General features: G+C 38.6%; 2 long non-coding RNA genes and 2 pseudogenes across 3 annotated transcripts; 2 read left to right on the forward strand and 2 right to left on the reverse strand.

Annotated features, from left to right (window-relative positions):
• On the forward strand, window positions 1-896 carry LOC149104965 (uncharacterized; annotated as a pseudogene).
• Window positions 897-928: 32 nt separating this feature from the next.
• Window positions 929-6,529, reverse strand: LOC110065648 (uncharacterized). Of its 2 annotated transcripts, none has more exons than XR_002298463.2 (4): window positions 6,435-6,529; window positions 4,917-5,017; window positions 4,633-4,700; window positions 929-1,216 (listed from the first exon to the last, which is right to left on the reverse strand). It is a non-coding gene; the product is annotated as an uncharacterized LOC110065648 (long non-coding RNA). The 2 variants fall into 2 exon arrangements; XR_002298464.2 differs by having other exon boundaries at window positions 4,624-4,700.
• Window positions 6,530-6,682: 153 nt separating this feature from the next.
• On the forward strand, window positions 6,683-8,188 carry LOC149104966 (spermatocyte protein spe-8-like; annotated as a pseudogene).
• Window positions 8,189-8,686: 498 nt separating this feature from the next.
• LOC149104967 (uncharacterized) lies at window positions 8,687-11,322 on the reverse strand. The gene is made up of 2 exons (XR_016201684.1): window positions 10,977-11,322; window positions 8,687-10,209 (listed from the first exon to the last, which is right to left on the reverse strand). It is a non-coding gene; the product is annotated as an uncharacterized LOC149104967 (long non-coding RNA).
• Window positions 11,323-15,721: the final 4,399 nt, after the last annotated feature.

The raw sequence follows: 15,721 nt of genomic DNA on the forward strand, positions 1-15,721 counted from the left end.
ATGTACCGCTCAGTTAAAATTGCGCCAACTTCAACCACACTAGTATTTCTTTCGAAGTGGCTCAGTTCGCAAGCACGGTTCGCTCTTCAAAGTAAAAATGGTTGCTACCCTTATTTGCCCGACGAGTTGCGGCTTTGCTCGGACGGCTGCTCTAGAAATAGTGAAGGAAACAACTCAAACGTTTCGCCGGGAAAACGGAAAGGGAACAGCAAAATTCAGAGCGCGCTCAATGCTAGAGTGTTACAAACGGTTCAATGAAATATTCAAGGAGAGATCTGAGGAGTTTGATATTGATTTTCTGAAATTTCAAAAGAAAATACCAGCTCTCCGAGATATGTTTAGCCGCTGTAATCCAAGAAGAAAGGACGAGAAGGAAAAGTATCTTGAAACATTTAGCATAAAAAACTGGAAGGAAATGGCGCGTGCGGAAAAAACGAGCATTCGTTTTCAAACTGCCAAGGGTGCTATCATCGCTAAGCTGAGATTCAAGCTTTACTCCCTGTGAAGTCGAATCAATTTTTGGGGATAGCAAAGGAAAATCCCTTTTTTACTGCTGGCAAAGAGAAGATTAGACCAAGGAAAGCAGGAGAAGTCAAAGACATTGCCAGGGCTCTCTACAACAAAATAGATGCCACCTTTCAGAAAGTATGCAGTACATCCTTTGGAGAGGTTTTAACCAAACTCCCAGAGCTCCAGCTTCGGAAGAGAAAGTCCCTAACCGAAGCCAAGAGAGAACAGAGACAGTGCTACAGAAAATACAAGCAGAAAGTAGAAGATGAATGGGAAAAGACTTCCCTTTTAAGGTAATTATTCAGTGTGAATGGGTGAGCGAGTAAGTAAAAAAGAGTCTATTTACTGCAGACATTAAAAAGAACATACATGATAAAATTGAGGCCTCAAGAAAAAAAAAAAAAATAACAATCAAACATCAAGATAGAATTCTTTATTCCTATTCTCTCCCTGACTTACATGTATTATCTGTTAATTATAACTAACCTCCAGCCTTTCTCGACTGGTAAAAGATTTATAAACAACCTGCTCAGTGTACATGTTTTATAGGCTCTTTATGAACCTTGACTTCAACAAGCGCAAGGAAAGCTACATTTACTTGTCCAAAGTTTGAAACATGTACGTAAATCGTATTTTATCTTTCAGGTGTCTTGGTGAGCGACAAGACAACGAGACCGTCTTGATTCTTCGTTTGAGACCAAACCAGCTGCAATAAAAAGAAAGGAGACCAGTTCAGAACCTGAAGCAACAGCCCCTGTGAAAAGAAAACGTCATGCTGGCAACTTCGACGTTATGACATGGAACTAGAATGGGTTAAAGCTTGAAGTGGAGGGATACAAAGATGACACCAAGGTCAACTGGTCTGAGCTTGCAAGAAGATATGAAATAAAGAACAAGAAGGGAGAAATTGCTAAAAATGATGGCCAAATAGCACAGGAATGGCTTATATCTCAAGGTGTCAACCTGCATAGATTTAAACGACCCTCTGAAGCTGAAAGACAGCCCCGAAGAAAGAAACTAAAGGGCTTGCTGGTGAAGTCTCCATCCCCACACCAGAAACAAATGATACATTAAAGCAAAGGCTTAAGCTCAAGATTCAAAAAGGAGAATTTACATTTGGAGAGCTCATTGTTCCTAGAGAGGTGAGCATGTGATGAACTGTGATGACAATGACGATGACGATTAAAAAAAAAGAAAGAAATTCTGGAGAGATAAGGGGGCAAAGCTATCTCAATGAAGAAACACATGTACAATACATGTAACATTTCAAAATCTGCAAACTTTTTCTGAGCTGTTCTGAAAAAAAAAAACAAACAAACAAAGTGTGTTATGCATTGCAGTATCGGTTATTTAATTGTTCTACTTTCTTAGCATCAGTAATTTTACTTTCTTATTTCAGTATGAAAAGCTGGTCATTGATGCAGATGGCAAAATCCAAGCAACAACATTCACTGTGCAAGGACGAAAGCAACCTCTTGAAGAGATAAGAAAGAAAACACTGCAAATGCAAGAAAAGTTCATGAAAAACAAGCCCAATGAGTACTACACTGAAATGTCTAGGGAGGAGGTCACCAAGCAATTGAAGAAACTGAATGAATACAGCAAAGATGATGGACTCACCAAAATGAGGAAAAAATTTCAAAGAATATCAACAACAAGACACCTTCAAATATGGCATGACCACTCCACACTAGCAAACACTGGTCACATCATATTCACAGTTAACTGCTTGTATGACCCTGCCATCTACATGACAGATGAAGAGTATAAGGAAGCAGCTGGAAAGGTGGCAAATGTCAAGGCTGAAGCAGAGAAGCCCCATGTTTACATTGTAGCAAGGTGTAGGAGCTGTGATGCAGAGCAACTTGCACATGTTGAAACACGCTTTGTTGTCTGCATCACCTCCAGAGAAACATAAAAACCACAAATGGAGTTGAAATTAAGGACATTATGAGATTTTTTCATGGTGATTCCCCATCTCGGGAATTTGAAAGCGGGCAACAGAAAGGAGGCCACTATTACTGCTCTGGTTGTGGAGCCCATGCAGACAGAGTTTACGACCTTGCCTACAGTTTCCACTGCACAACAGTTTCACTAGATGACTGTCAAAAGATAGTCTTGAAAGGGCCCATAGGAAAGAGAAACTCTCTCCTTCAAAAGCCAAAACCTTTCACTGCATTGCAAAAGCCAGAACTTGAATTAGAACTAGCAGGGAGGGGAATATATGATGGAAAGACGAAGAAAGAAATGCAAAAGCTCTTGGAAGAAGATCTCCATGGTGTTAGCCGAGTGCCAGCACTTCTCTTCAGTAGCCCTCAAAGCTCACTGGAATCTTTAAATCTAGGAAGTTATGAGGTACTTCCATGTGAACCAATGCATGACATTGCACATCACATTGAAAACCTACTAACAGAGCTACCAGTACACATAGAGGATGAAGGATGTAAGAAGAAACTACTTGAAGCAGCAAGCCTAACAACTGGAAGGAAAGAAACAAAAAGAGCTGTTGATTTTTGCTGTTCACTGATTACGACCTCCTTGTATGTGCAAGGAACAGCTAGCCCAAGAGTGCAGAGTCTTCTGGATACAATGGTTGATATGCAGGACATTCTTTACAACGATGACAAAAAGAGATCCCCACGATTGATTTTACGCTATCACAACTCTAGTTGGTACCACCACATACTCTGTCGAGCAATTGTTGGTTTCGATCTTCAAAAAATGACTGTAAGGAAGTTCTATGGCACATACTTCCATGACCTAACAGCTCATGCCCCACTCCAACTCCGAATAATATCAGGACGCTCTTCAAATGCTGAAGAAGAAGAAAGAACATTCAATACTGTCAAATCAATCACTAACACCACATCAAACTATCGCCCTGCCCACATTATCAGCAACATATTCATTCGTTTGCAGGCTGAAGAAAAATTAGGAAGATCAGAGAACTGTGTGGAAAAGCAGCAGTCACAAGTTTCACGTTTAGCACATTCACTTCCACTACAAAGAAACACAAAAATCCCAAAGACCTTCATAAAAAAACATCCCAGCTCATGGCAGGCACATTTGGAGAGGATAAGTGACTTTTTGATACCAGGAGAGGGTGTGTGGTGGTCCCAAGATGATGATTTTGTTGAGTTTTTTTATGCCTGTGGTGAAGCTGAGTACTGAGAGGAGGGTCCCACACTGCACCACTTCAGGTCCAGCAGTTTAAAGAGTGAAGAGCAGTACTTATTGGAGTGTTGGCAAGAATGCTTACAAAGAGAAATCATAATTCCAACACACTTGATTCGTGGAGAAGATGGGGATGGCAGAGTTAATCGAATTTATACAGATTATTTGACTGGCCCACTGTTCACTGAATTTTCTGCCCAAGTAGTTCAAGCTCTACATGTACCAGAATCTGACGTCATGACAGTACAAGGAGAAGATGAGCCTTCAACGTCAGCCCCTGAAAGTACTTTAGAAGACTACCTTGTAGATGAGTCAGCTCTGTCCCCATCAAGTGATGTTCTTCAAAGACCCAATTGTGACCACCAAACAGTGGTAGAATTGAGACTTATTGGAGTAGAGAGGAATATAGAGTTTGAAGATCAGAACTTGCTGGAAACACCCTCAGCTACAGATCACCAAGATGAAACCAGTGCCTCAGGTATGGTGGTTAACAACAACAACAACAACAACAATAATAATAATAATAATTATTATTATTATTATTATTATTACTATTATTATTACTACTATTACTATTACTATTAAATTGTTATTATCACTATTATTATTGTCGTTGTTGTTATTGTTATTGTTATCATTTCATTGCCCATGAGTTTTGTTATTATTCTACTAGTCATTGCACTTAACTGAAAGCTGAGGCACATTATAGAATTACTGCAAGAACATAGCCCATGAGGAGCACTTACAATGTATAAGAGAGATAGTTCATTTGACAGAAAATCAAGAACTACTTTTCAAACTTACATGTACATGTAATGTTATCACTTTACTCTATTGTTACTGTTTGGTTAACTGGACATCTCGTTATAGTCATTCCAATCCATACATTCTAAAACTCACTCATCTCCTCTAAAAAAATAATAAATATTACACTATTACCTCACTTACAGGAAATGAATGTAGAGCTCTTCAGACAATTGACCCAAATGTCATATCAGGTGGTTGTTCTGATTGTCCTAAGAGAAACGAAGATTCAACTCACAATCAACAACTACAAGTAAGTAGAAGTGTATGCTTAAAGAAAAGTAAAGAATACATTGTAACTAAGTAAATAAAAATCTAGAACCAAACAATCTCTGAACTTTCTATAATGTAACCTTTAAAATGTAAATTGGGTGACCCATGGGTAGATTAACATTAACAACTTGTGAAATAATAACTTGAATAGTTACCACAGCTTGTCCTGGTTTCTACTTGACTTTCAGAATTATTTCCTTTGAGCTGCATAATTATCGTCAAGGCTGAAAAATCTTACAGTTTTCTGTGGCTGAACCTAGTGGAGACATACATGTACATATAAAGAAAGCAGCTACAGTCTTACAACAGAATTGACACTGTAATATGGAATAATCTATAGAACAAGATCGTATCAAGAAAACCGGCTCAACATTGATAACAATAGGCATAGTTATAAGACCTAAAATTGGTCTTATATGGTCATTTTGAACAATGGCGGTATAAGCTTCTAAATGCCCGCGGGAGTTTTTGAAATTTCCGATTACCATACGAGCGCGACATTTAAACGATCGGAAAGACTGAATGGAAGACAAATTCTCCTGAGGGGAGATGGTATTGGTATAATCCTGTCGGTGCAAATAGTTGCCGTGGGGTGGCTGGTAGGGTGACGGTTGTACATATGTATTTAAAAGTGAAAGTAAAAGCTGCCGACAAGTAAGGCATCTTTTTGCTTTAAAATTGCTCTAACCTGATAAACTCACCACGCGTGGGAGTGAAATTGAAGTTCGCATTTGGCTAGATTGCGAACAGGCTCTCTTTCGCTCTAAAACCCATAAGATCAGTGTAGGATGAACGCGAAAATAGCGAGCGCGATAATCGAGCGGCAAAGCTGCTCGCTTCGCGCTCCCGCTGTTTCCGCGTTCGACCCACGGATTGAAAAGCAGGAGGAGAGACTGCTTTCAGTCGAGCATTCGGCCACAGATTAATGGCTCTTAACAGCGCTTCGACGCTCGCGCATCTTTCCTCGCCGACCGATTGATGTCCACAGCGATTTCCAGCGGAAAGAAATCAGGGAACAAATAATTAAAATTGAGTGTTGGAGCATGTAAATTACTGTATCATTCTTTTGTTTTCTTTTTTGTAACACAGGAGAATCAATACAAAGATGCCACTCCCCTTCAGACCAAACTTTGTAAAGCAATAGCAGTTGTACTTGGGAACACAGCAGAAGTTCAAAAGCTAGACAGAGCAAGAAGATGCCACAAAAGCAATCCAAACCACAAAGAGAGAGCCAATGACTACCTCTCTAAGCTTGCCTTAGTGCAATCAAACGTCTTAAGTAAACAACTTAAATTAAAAAGAAGATTTGATGCGTGGGAGAGGGAATTCTTTGTAACTCACAATTGCCTGTTAGCACTGCTTGAAGATATAAATAATGATCTAACAGCAAGTGAGCTTAACAAGCAATTAAAATATGCGCGAGCTCTCTTACGAGAATGGAAAATGGATGCCTTGGGCTAAAAGAAAACAAAACTGTAAATATTTTATACCGTTTCGTATCTATAACGTATAGCTGTAGGTTACAAGTGCAAGGATGTAAATAACAACAATACGAAAGATATATGAACGTCACTTTAGCTTCGAGTAGAAATAAACGCCTTTGTGAACAATTATTCAAGTTCTATCGAGTCGTTATTACGGTATTGATAATAGATTGTTTATATAAATCTTACCTGTTCAGTTGAGGTCAAATATCCATGTTTCTGACCGGAAATAAAAGCGTTCCCACAACGAAAACCTTGAAGTCATTCACGACACAAAATGACATCCAAGATAAAAATCCGCTGACATATGCTACCATGGGCTCCGATAAAGCGTTTCCACATATGGTTCGACTACCGCAAGAACACTGGGGACAAAATCATGTATGACCTTATTTGGGAAAGGGAATTTTTTCCCGCCGCGAATTTCGAACGCGGGAACGAAAAAAGTAATCAGCCCGGGAATAAGTGTGACATTGTTTAGGTCCCTATGGGAAAAAAGAGCCGAGAAAACACGAAAGAAGAAATAAGGCGAATGAATAGAGAAAGGAGAAAAACAAAACGACGACAAAGGAGCCTTGAAAAGGAGAGAACACTTGCGACTGAGTTGTGGAAAGAGAAGGATCGCCTCGCGAGGCAACGACAGATATGCGAATATCTGTCACGAAAGTATTACGATCGCTGGCGTTCTCTTCTCAACCGAGAAGCTTCGAGGAAACCTTTCAATTCGATTTTGGGGAAGCCTGTAACACAGAGAAAGGTTTGTAATTGTGAACTTTAGTAGTCGTAAACAATAAGTAATAAGTCCTGCTTCAGTCAAAGGGACAGTAAGCTGTTATCGGCTATATCTCAGGGGAGGGGGAGGAGGTCGGGGCTGACCCCAGTAAGCCCTTGGACACTTGCACAATTGTTATTAACAAATGTTTGCACTCTATACCTTTTTCGATATATTCAGCAAAAAGATACCATTGTCCCTACCCTCCCCCCTCCAGGTGGACACTTAACTATGCTTGAAGAACTACAGAGCAACAGTGTAATGAAAGCAGTGCTTGCACAATTAAATGAGCAAAAACGCCCTTGGGGTGCTTCAGCTACAAATACTAGGCCTTCTCTGTTTTGTTACAATACAGGTACTGATAAAGACAACCTATGATTCGTCCTTGCAAATTGAGCGTGGCCTTTTGGAGCACCCGAAAGATGAATCTGGTAAACAAGTTACAATTCATCTTGGTTCTGGTGCATTTGGATACTGCAACAAGATGTTTTATAGAGGAATTCCTGTTGCAGTTAAAACATTTTATTCTGCAACAGCAGACGAAGTAAAAAAAGGAGGCAAGAGTCATGTTCAACTTAAAGCATTTAAATTTCCCACTTCTTCTCGGAGTTTGTACTGTGTCAAAGCCTTATCTTTTGGTATCCTCCTTTTATAATGTTTCTGACAAACCATACACAATGTATTCAGTACTGCAAAGCAGCAATTTGAGCCTAGCATTGGATACCTGGCTTATCCTAATCCATCAGCTTGCTCAAGCAATTTCCTATCTCCATAATCAAGGCTTTATTCATCGGGATATAAAAGCAGATAATGTCCTTGTTTCATATTTAAACCATGAGTACCGTGCAATCTTAATTGATTTTGGCAAGTGCACAGTATCAACAGCAAGTGGATGCCTTATAAAGCGTCTCACTCCAGAAGAACAAGAAAAATATAAAAGAAAACATGGTCATTAATTGCTCCAGAGATTATAAATGGTAGCCGTCCACCTTCATTTGCTAGTGATGTTCACTCCTATGGACAGATTGTCTGTGCAGTTGGAGCAAAAGTTGCATGTGATTTACTTTGTGCTCTAGGGAAAAAGTGCATCTACAGTGATGCCAAGTTAAGACCAAAACTAATTCAAATCATAGAGCAACTTCAGTCAAAATTTCAATGGCAGTGCAAGTGATTAATGTTTTACAGTTAACACAATCCTTTTGATACTGTTCATATATATATATATATATATATATTTCATGTTTACATCAATTTTTAATAGTAGGGAGATTGTCCAGCACTTTCATTTTTGCTGTTACTTAAAAAGCCCACTAGAGCACTGAAAGCTTTCTCGATGGCGCATCGTAGGTTGGCAGCTGACAAAATGGCACATCTTGTCAGTCAGTACTTTTGTGGTGCTAACAGTGACTACAAAATAAACCCTTTGTTAAAGGTGAATAGGTGCCATTTCAATTGTATATACATGTATATGACAGTTTCATCAGGATGCTTGGTTTGGCAAGAGTACTTAATAAGATCAACAGGCTCTCCTCTTGCAATGACTGCCAAAACACAGGTCCCTATTAATAGCAGGTGTTTCACCAAGGGGGTAACCTGCTTTAAAAAACCTGGATGTTATATTTAACAAAAAAGGAAGGAAAAGAAACAGAAAGACAGACAACAGAAACAATTTCAAAATTACACAATTAATATAACAATTTTTATTGAAGGACATAAATAAGTTATAATATCAAATCAGGAACGATTTGACAAAATTAGAATAGAATGTTACTAGCATGTTAGTTTTATGACTCATAGAAGCTGTGCAGTTATTTTGTATTTACAGTTTTATAGACATCCAGCTGTATCACTGACAGGACATTTTCAGCTTTCTATGTATATGAAAATATTGGCAATAAAAGAAAGGAAGATATGGGCATGCTCCCTTATACTATTAAGGGAGTATGCCTGGTGTGTGTGTCTTGTTTATATTTAAGACGGATTCCACTCAAAGTTCACACGATGAGTGCAAAAATTATTTACTAAAAATCTACTCATAGCACGGTTTTTTTTTTGCATAAAAAACATCTCACTTTAACTAATTTCCTTAAGTGACCCCATGATTAAATTCTCAAGCATTCTCGAGAAATTTAATGTCAAACCTTTTAAGGATGCTTAATGCATGTGCTATTGTGTTTTCAACTAATGCGAATCTTCTGTTTTAATTGAAATATGGATAACTTCAAGTTCAATTTTCTCTCACCGGGTCAGCTTGATAGCTCAAGTCTTGATATGTTCTTCTTACCTTTATTCAAAATATTAACATGCTATGAGGTTTTTTGCTAACTTGATTTTTGCCATTATTGCTTGAATGTTCTGCAGAAATCATCTTAACCCTTTATAAAGCCCCAGTGGGAGGCATAGGGGTCTCAAGGTTAGTGGGCTCAACTCCAGATCAAGCGGTCCAGGTTTGAGGCCTGACTGGGGACATTATGCTGTGTTTTTTGGCAGGGCACTTTTTTCTTGCAGTGCCCCTCTCCACCCAGGTTTATAAATGGGTACTGACAAATCTAATGCTGGGGGTAACCCTACAATTGACTACCACTTAGCTCGTATGTAGACTTTACCTAAGCCCCAGAAGTGAGTTGCACCTAATTTCTCATTGCAACATCATCAAACATAATATTATATTTAAGCATTTTCTTAATCCTTAATAATGTATATGCTTCCATTTTCCAGTTTATTCATAAATTTCTCTGAATTGATCTTACTGAACCTCAAACCAATGAAGAGAATATAATACTGGGAGACGGATCATATGGTCGATGCCTTCTGAGATAATACACACGATTTGATAAAAACAGCCTCTCATGCATGATACCAGCGACACAAAGAAGGAGGTTCAGATTATAACAGGCAGATCAAACATGAAATTATAATAAAGCAAAGTTATAACTAGTAGAGTCACAAGAACCAGGTAGCCTTTCGATAGGAATAATGATATGAAAGAATAATGGCAAGAAATGAAATTCAGTCTAAGCATAGCCATTTCTTTTCTGACTACAACAACTTATCCTGCTCTTAAGATGGCACATTTTTTGTGAGCAGTGTTGTGAAGATGACACATCTTTTACCATTTTCTGTATATTCTTGTCACAAGAAATGGACGTGCCCCACTTGGCAGAAAACAGCAAATAAAAAATCTGATCTCATCTACAAAGAAAGTAGGCTTTGGTTAAAATCATATGCATGTATCAGAAATTTAATAATGCCTTGAAATTAAGAGTTACTCCACTGGTGTAGTTAGTAGAATATTAATTTTATTTATTCATGAATTACATCATTGCCAATAATTACATACTAAAAAATAATGATTATAATAGTACTTGGTCAGTCTAAACTTTAACACACAAGAACCAAACTACTGAAGACAATTAAAACAACGCTAGAACATGATTTTACAACAAAACAAAACTGCCTTACTAAAAAATACTGATAACATTTTAGCTGCATGGAAAAAGTGAAAGGACATTTTTGAGTAAACAAGTAGAAATTTTCTGCAGAAACAACTACTTCACCACGAACAGTAAATGAAACTGGTTTAAATTTTGTAGGTTACTTTTGGAACTTGTAAGGGCTGGTGTTCTGTCTCAGTAATTACAATTATCTATAGTCAATAAGTTTAACTGCAATATACACAAGACATTCAACTTTAATCTGTTAGTGTTCGTGGGATCATTTATTTTATATTTCGAAACATGTGCATCTGACATATCAGTAAACCCACCAAACTACTAATTTGGGGGATTATTTTTTACTCCTAAATACATCTCCTTAGGGAATATGTTTCTGAGGCATTCATTCAAAAGCCTGAATTTTCGATAAACAACCGATGACTACGTTTCCTTTTCTTCGGCTAAAAAATAGAGGTATCATGCCAATTTTCGAGGTAGCGAAAATAGAAAAGAAAGTGGTTTTACCTCTTTTCGTTGTCTTCTTCTGTACTGTCGGACTCACCGGTAACAATGACAAAAAAAACAATGCGAAGCCCACATTTCAAAATGGTGGATGTTTTCCCGAAATACGCGCGAGGCAGTCTCGAAATTCCAAGTAACTATGGTTACTTCCACAGTCCACGCAAATTCCACGCATTCTGCTTGGGGGGCCACTGGGGACCAAAATCAGTCTTGACCCAGGCCTTAATTTACCTGAGCATGCACTATTAGTTAATTTTAGTGTGCCATTTGAATTGTTTCGGGTTGTTTGTTTAGCTCCCTTATTGTAAGTAAAGTAAGTATTGTTCTGTAAGTAGAGTATTGTGATATTAGTGTAGGAGACCTGTATTGTAAGTAATGTAGGTAATTCATTGTGCATTGTAAGTAATGTAAGTGACTTATGTGAAAGAAAATTAAGGAAAAGAAAACAAAAAGCTCGGATAAGATAGAAACGATTACCGAAGGAAGTTCTATAAATTCTACTCCCCTTTGAACGGCCGTAGGCGTTAGCAAGAATTGATTGCATGATTTGTAGTTTAATCGGTCAGTTTAATCAGCCAGTAAGTAAAACTGACCAGAGCAAATAACTTTCTAAACTTTAAGTTAACACCTTGACCAAATATTTATTCAAGCAGCTTTAATTAATGCTTTAAAAATGCTAGAAGCGTTTTATGTAAATGTAGTGTACGTCCAACCATGTAATGCTTTTAGTGGAAGCATGTTAGTAAGGTGTTCACAATTAGAAACCTTTAGGGTTATTGGTTTTACTAGTAGAGATATTTATGACCTAGATTACATATAACAGAGCAAGAAAGAGACAGCCAAAGCTGGTAGTTACGTTCCAAGTAATATCTAAAAGACATAATAATAGTCATTATAATAAAGTTTCCATATAACGCGCGCTCTGATTGGCTGAAAGAGCGTGCTTTATCAGAGAACAGAGCACGGGTTGATGACGGTAAGTTGGCTTTCAAATTTTTGCTTGGGAATTTTGACAAATTTGACCCAAATTAAACATCCCCTGTGATTCAGACAAACGCAATGGAAACGAGCTATTTGTCTGTAGCAAATATGGCTCACAGAGACCATTGTTAGCAACATTAGTGTTAAAACTGTACTAAAATAACAAGTTTTGCTAGATTTCCGCCGACAAAACACGTAGCGAAATAAACAAATTCTCAACCTAAACAGTGCTTCGATAAAAGACATTATATTTGTTACGAAGGCAGAAATTATACTTACGAAGTAAAACAACGACAGAAAACAACAACTAAACTGTCTCTGTTTACGATGAGAAGCTTTATTTTTGTAAAAATGCTCAATTGCTCAAACAACACTTACATGTAGTGTAGTAACGCTCGTTCTCTGGTCATCTCAGCGAACTTAAGTGAACCGACGAGTGGTCAGTGCAAAGCTTGCTCTGATATTCTCTTTTGTGCTCGGAGTAGAACCAGTGGGAGCCGTTTAGTCTTTCTAACTTTTACGCTAGTTCGGGCAGTCTTGCTGCATGCGGTTACAAGCCGTAAATAACTGTAGCTCCTTTCAAATTCAACTCGGCCGGCATTTTCCAATTTCATCCGCAAGCTTTGAGCTCCGCGTTTCGTAATTTCCATTGGAAAAGTACACGTTTTCATGGGCCACAATACGCCCGGATTCCTCTGGGCTGTAAACCTTCACCTGCCTTTAGATCCGTATTTAAAATTTAGCTTAAAAGCGAACTTCGAAGGCATCGTTCTTCTCTCGAAAGCCGCTCAAACTACTCGAAACATTACTCGAAACTGAAAGCTTAGCTGAAGTCCAGTTTATGATTGACAGCTGTCGCTTCGTTAGCCAATCAAATTATTTGAACAATTCTAACACGGATTGTGATTGGCTTATTTTAGCGTGCTTTATCAGAGAACAGTTCACGGCTGACGCCACTTTTGCCCGTTTGGAAAATAAAGTTTGGTTTGAAGATTCAGCCAAATGCGTGGGGAAATTATCGGATTCTTTATCATAAAACAAATAAAGAAGCCTCGACTGTGCTCTGTTCTGTTGTAAAGCACTTAGGAAGCGGTAGAGCACTCAAGAAGTAGGGAAAAACACGCGACTACGTCTCGTGTTTTCCCTTACACTTCTTTCGTGCTCTACCGCTTCCTGCGTGCTTTACAACAGAACAGAGCACAGTCGAGGCTTCTTTATTTGTTAATTATTGTTAGCTACAATCAGTTACAGCAGAGTCCTGATAACCCTATAAAGCTTCGAAAGAAATTGAGAAATGTTCGATTTCAAGAGGAACAAACGACCGGGAAATAGTTATTAAAATAGTGTATGTTTCAATCAGGCTTACTACGGAGGAGTAAAACTGGAATGATACCGTCCCAAGACGAAAACAAAGCACACAACAGAAGAGAACAAACTAAACAAAGGGAAACCGGTTAGTTCCAACGAGTCACTTTCTCAGTTCTTTTTTTTTTTTTTTTACGGACGTTCAGTCTATTCACATATTATATCAATCAGAAAACGCCGCAATTGTAATACCTTTCAACAGCTATTCACGTAATATATGTGACTATAAAACTAGTTTCGTCCTTAACCTCTTGAGATTCAAGTCCGGGCTGACTTCATGTAACCATGCACGAGAAATGAACCTAGATGCCAGGTTTCTCCAGTGATTGTTTTGTTACTGAATTCGTTGGTAGTCTGGTATCTACTAGGTTTATTGAAAAGGTATAAAAAGACAAGAGATCCAAATCACAAGAGGTTCAAGTTATAGCTAGTTTCAATGGCCTACCACTAAAATAACGAAACATATATTACAAATAAAATGTTATAATCAATGTAAAGAAGAGATGTAGTGTCATTTTCTTGAATGAATAACTTGCTAAATATAGGAAAGTCATCCCAGCTTAACATAATTTTCAACAAAGGTGTTTTTCAGTGTTGAGTTTCGTAAAACCAAAACCAGAGTAATCACTCTGGCCAATAACATAAGGACACAGACAATCCAATGAACCAATCAAAACTCGAAGCAAATACGTGTAGCTGACGCGATGCGCGGGAAAACGTGTGTGGGAGATCCTCACGTCATGTGACCGCGTGTTGATGGTAGTCGATAATTATCCGCCAATCCCGAGAGGAGGGAAGGAGGAATGCCATGCTATAGGGTCGGAAAATTTAAATTATACCTCAAAAGGATACCAATATACGCGTGGCTCAGCTTAATTTGACTCTCTGAGAGATACCACTTCAAAACAGTCAACCAAAGAATAGCTACAGTGACTTAAATGACACTGAAAAACTGAATCATCGAATCCTTTCATTTGTGACGAGTTTTTAAAGATTTCGTTTCAGATCGATCTGACCATCAACAACGTATAATCGTGCTTTGTACTTATTTCTTCTAATACAACCCTAATCACCCCCTTCCCCATGGTAACGAGTTTGTCTTCTTCGTTTTCCCTTAGACTGTTCATATAAGGCGCCCTCTGCACTACGCCCGAGGATTTTTAAAACACAGCCTCGATCATTTCTGTAGTTACGCCTACTGTCCACACTAATCCCTCACGAAAACGGATCGTTTCAAAAACAATCTTCAAAGAGGAGGCATTTAAAACACGGGCTTTTCGTTTTATCTGAAAACGAAGCTTTTGGAAGACGATGACGTCACGATGATCATGTGATTTCCCTGCCAGAGATTTCCTCAAATACAAATCCAAGGTGACCGGTGATTGTTGCGTTTTCAAATTTCTCCGGCGTAGTGTAGAATGGGCGGCCCAAGATGAAGTATGCTACGTTTTCAGCTCAAAGTTGGCCCGCGTATTATTGATTAGTTGTTATCCCGATAAACCACCTCGTGTGAACAGATAACCTTAAAAGAGTGATTAAATATTCATGTACTTCTGTGCTAGACTCAGTCCTGTAACCATTAAAAACTATTAAGTTTCCGTGTTCTTTATCACACACACTTATCCATCTCGACCAGAATGCGTGTTCAGAGAGCGTACGATTAATAACCTGAGGCTTCGTCCTATTTTGTCAGGCATCCGAGTTTTCTTTTCTTTTTCTTTCTTTCTTTTTTCTTTTTTTTTATCCAGTTATTGTCGAATTGGACAACACGTACCGTGTTGTTCAAAAGTAGCCGGTTACAATCTACTTTATGATGTCAGCCGGTACTCTGCTCGATTATTCTTCCAATTCTTTAGAGAAGATTGCAAATCAGTCAGCTACTCAAACAGATAAAGCCGCCAACTTGAAAACTGTGACCACCGGCCGCTGTGTGATGCTTGTAGGCTCACCTTTAATTTTCTTCTCTCCCCAATTATCCTTTGTTTTCACTCCAGCCGTCTTTTCATTCTTGAAAAAAGAAAAAAAAATTATAAATAAATAACACAATATTACTAATGTAAATTAAAGGGCGGAAAGGGAAAGGAAGTCATTTTCTGGTGACCGCCTGCCTCGCGCTTTACGCTTTTTACGCCTTCCGGTTGCGCGGAAATTGGGGCGAGAGCAAAATATCGGCGGAGTGGGTGCTGGTGGTGTGAGCGAGGCCAGGAATGCAAGCAGTCCGACATGTTTGTCTGATTTATGTTTGGGAGTGTAGGGCCATACTTTCCAAAAATCGGCCTTAAATGGCAACGTTCTGTAGCCTGCAACGTCCTTTCCCGAGGTAAGAAGTGTTTGAAGTCCTTGAAGCCAGAATCTTAACAAAGTTAGATGTCGAGGCTGTTATTTAACAGCCTGAGAGATTA

Source organism: Orbicella faveolata, unplaced genomic scaffold (assembly GCF_042242905.1).
Source record: "Orbicella faveolata isolate gen_17 unplaced genomic scaffold, um_ofav_v1 contig_34, whole genome shotgun sequence".
NCBI lineage: Eukaryota > Metazoa > Cnidaria > Anthozoa > Scleractinia > Merulinidae > Orbicella > Orbicella faveolata.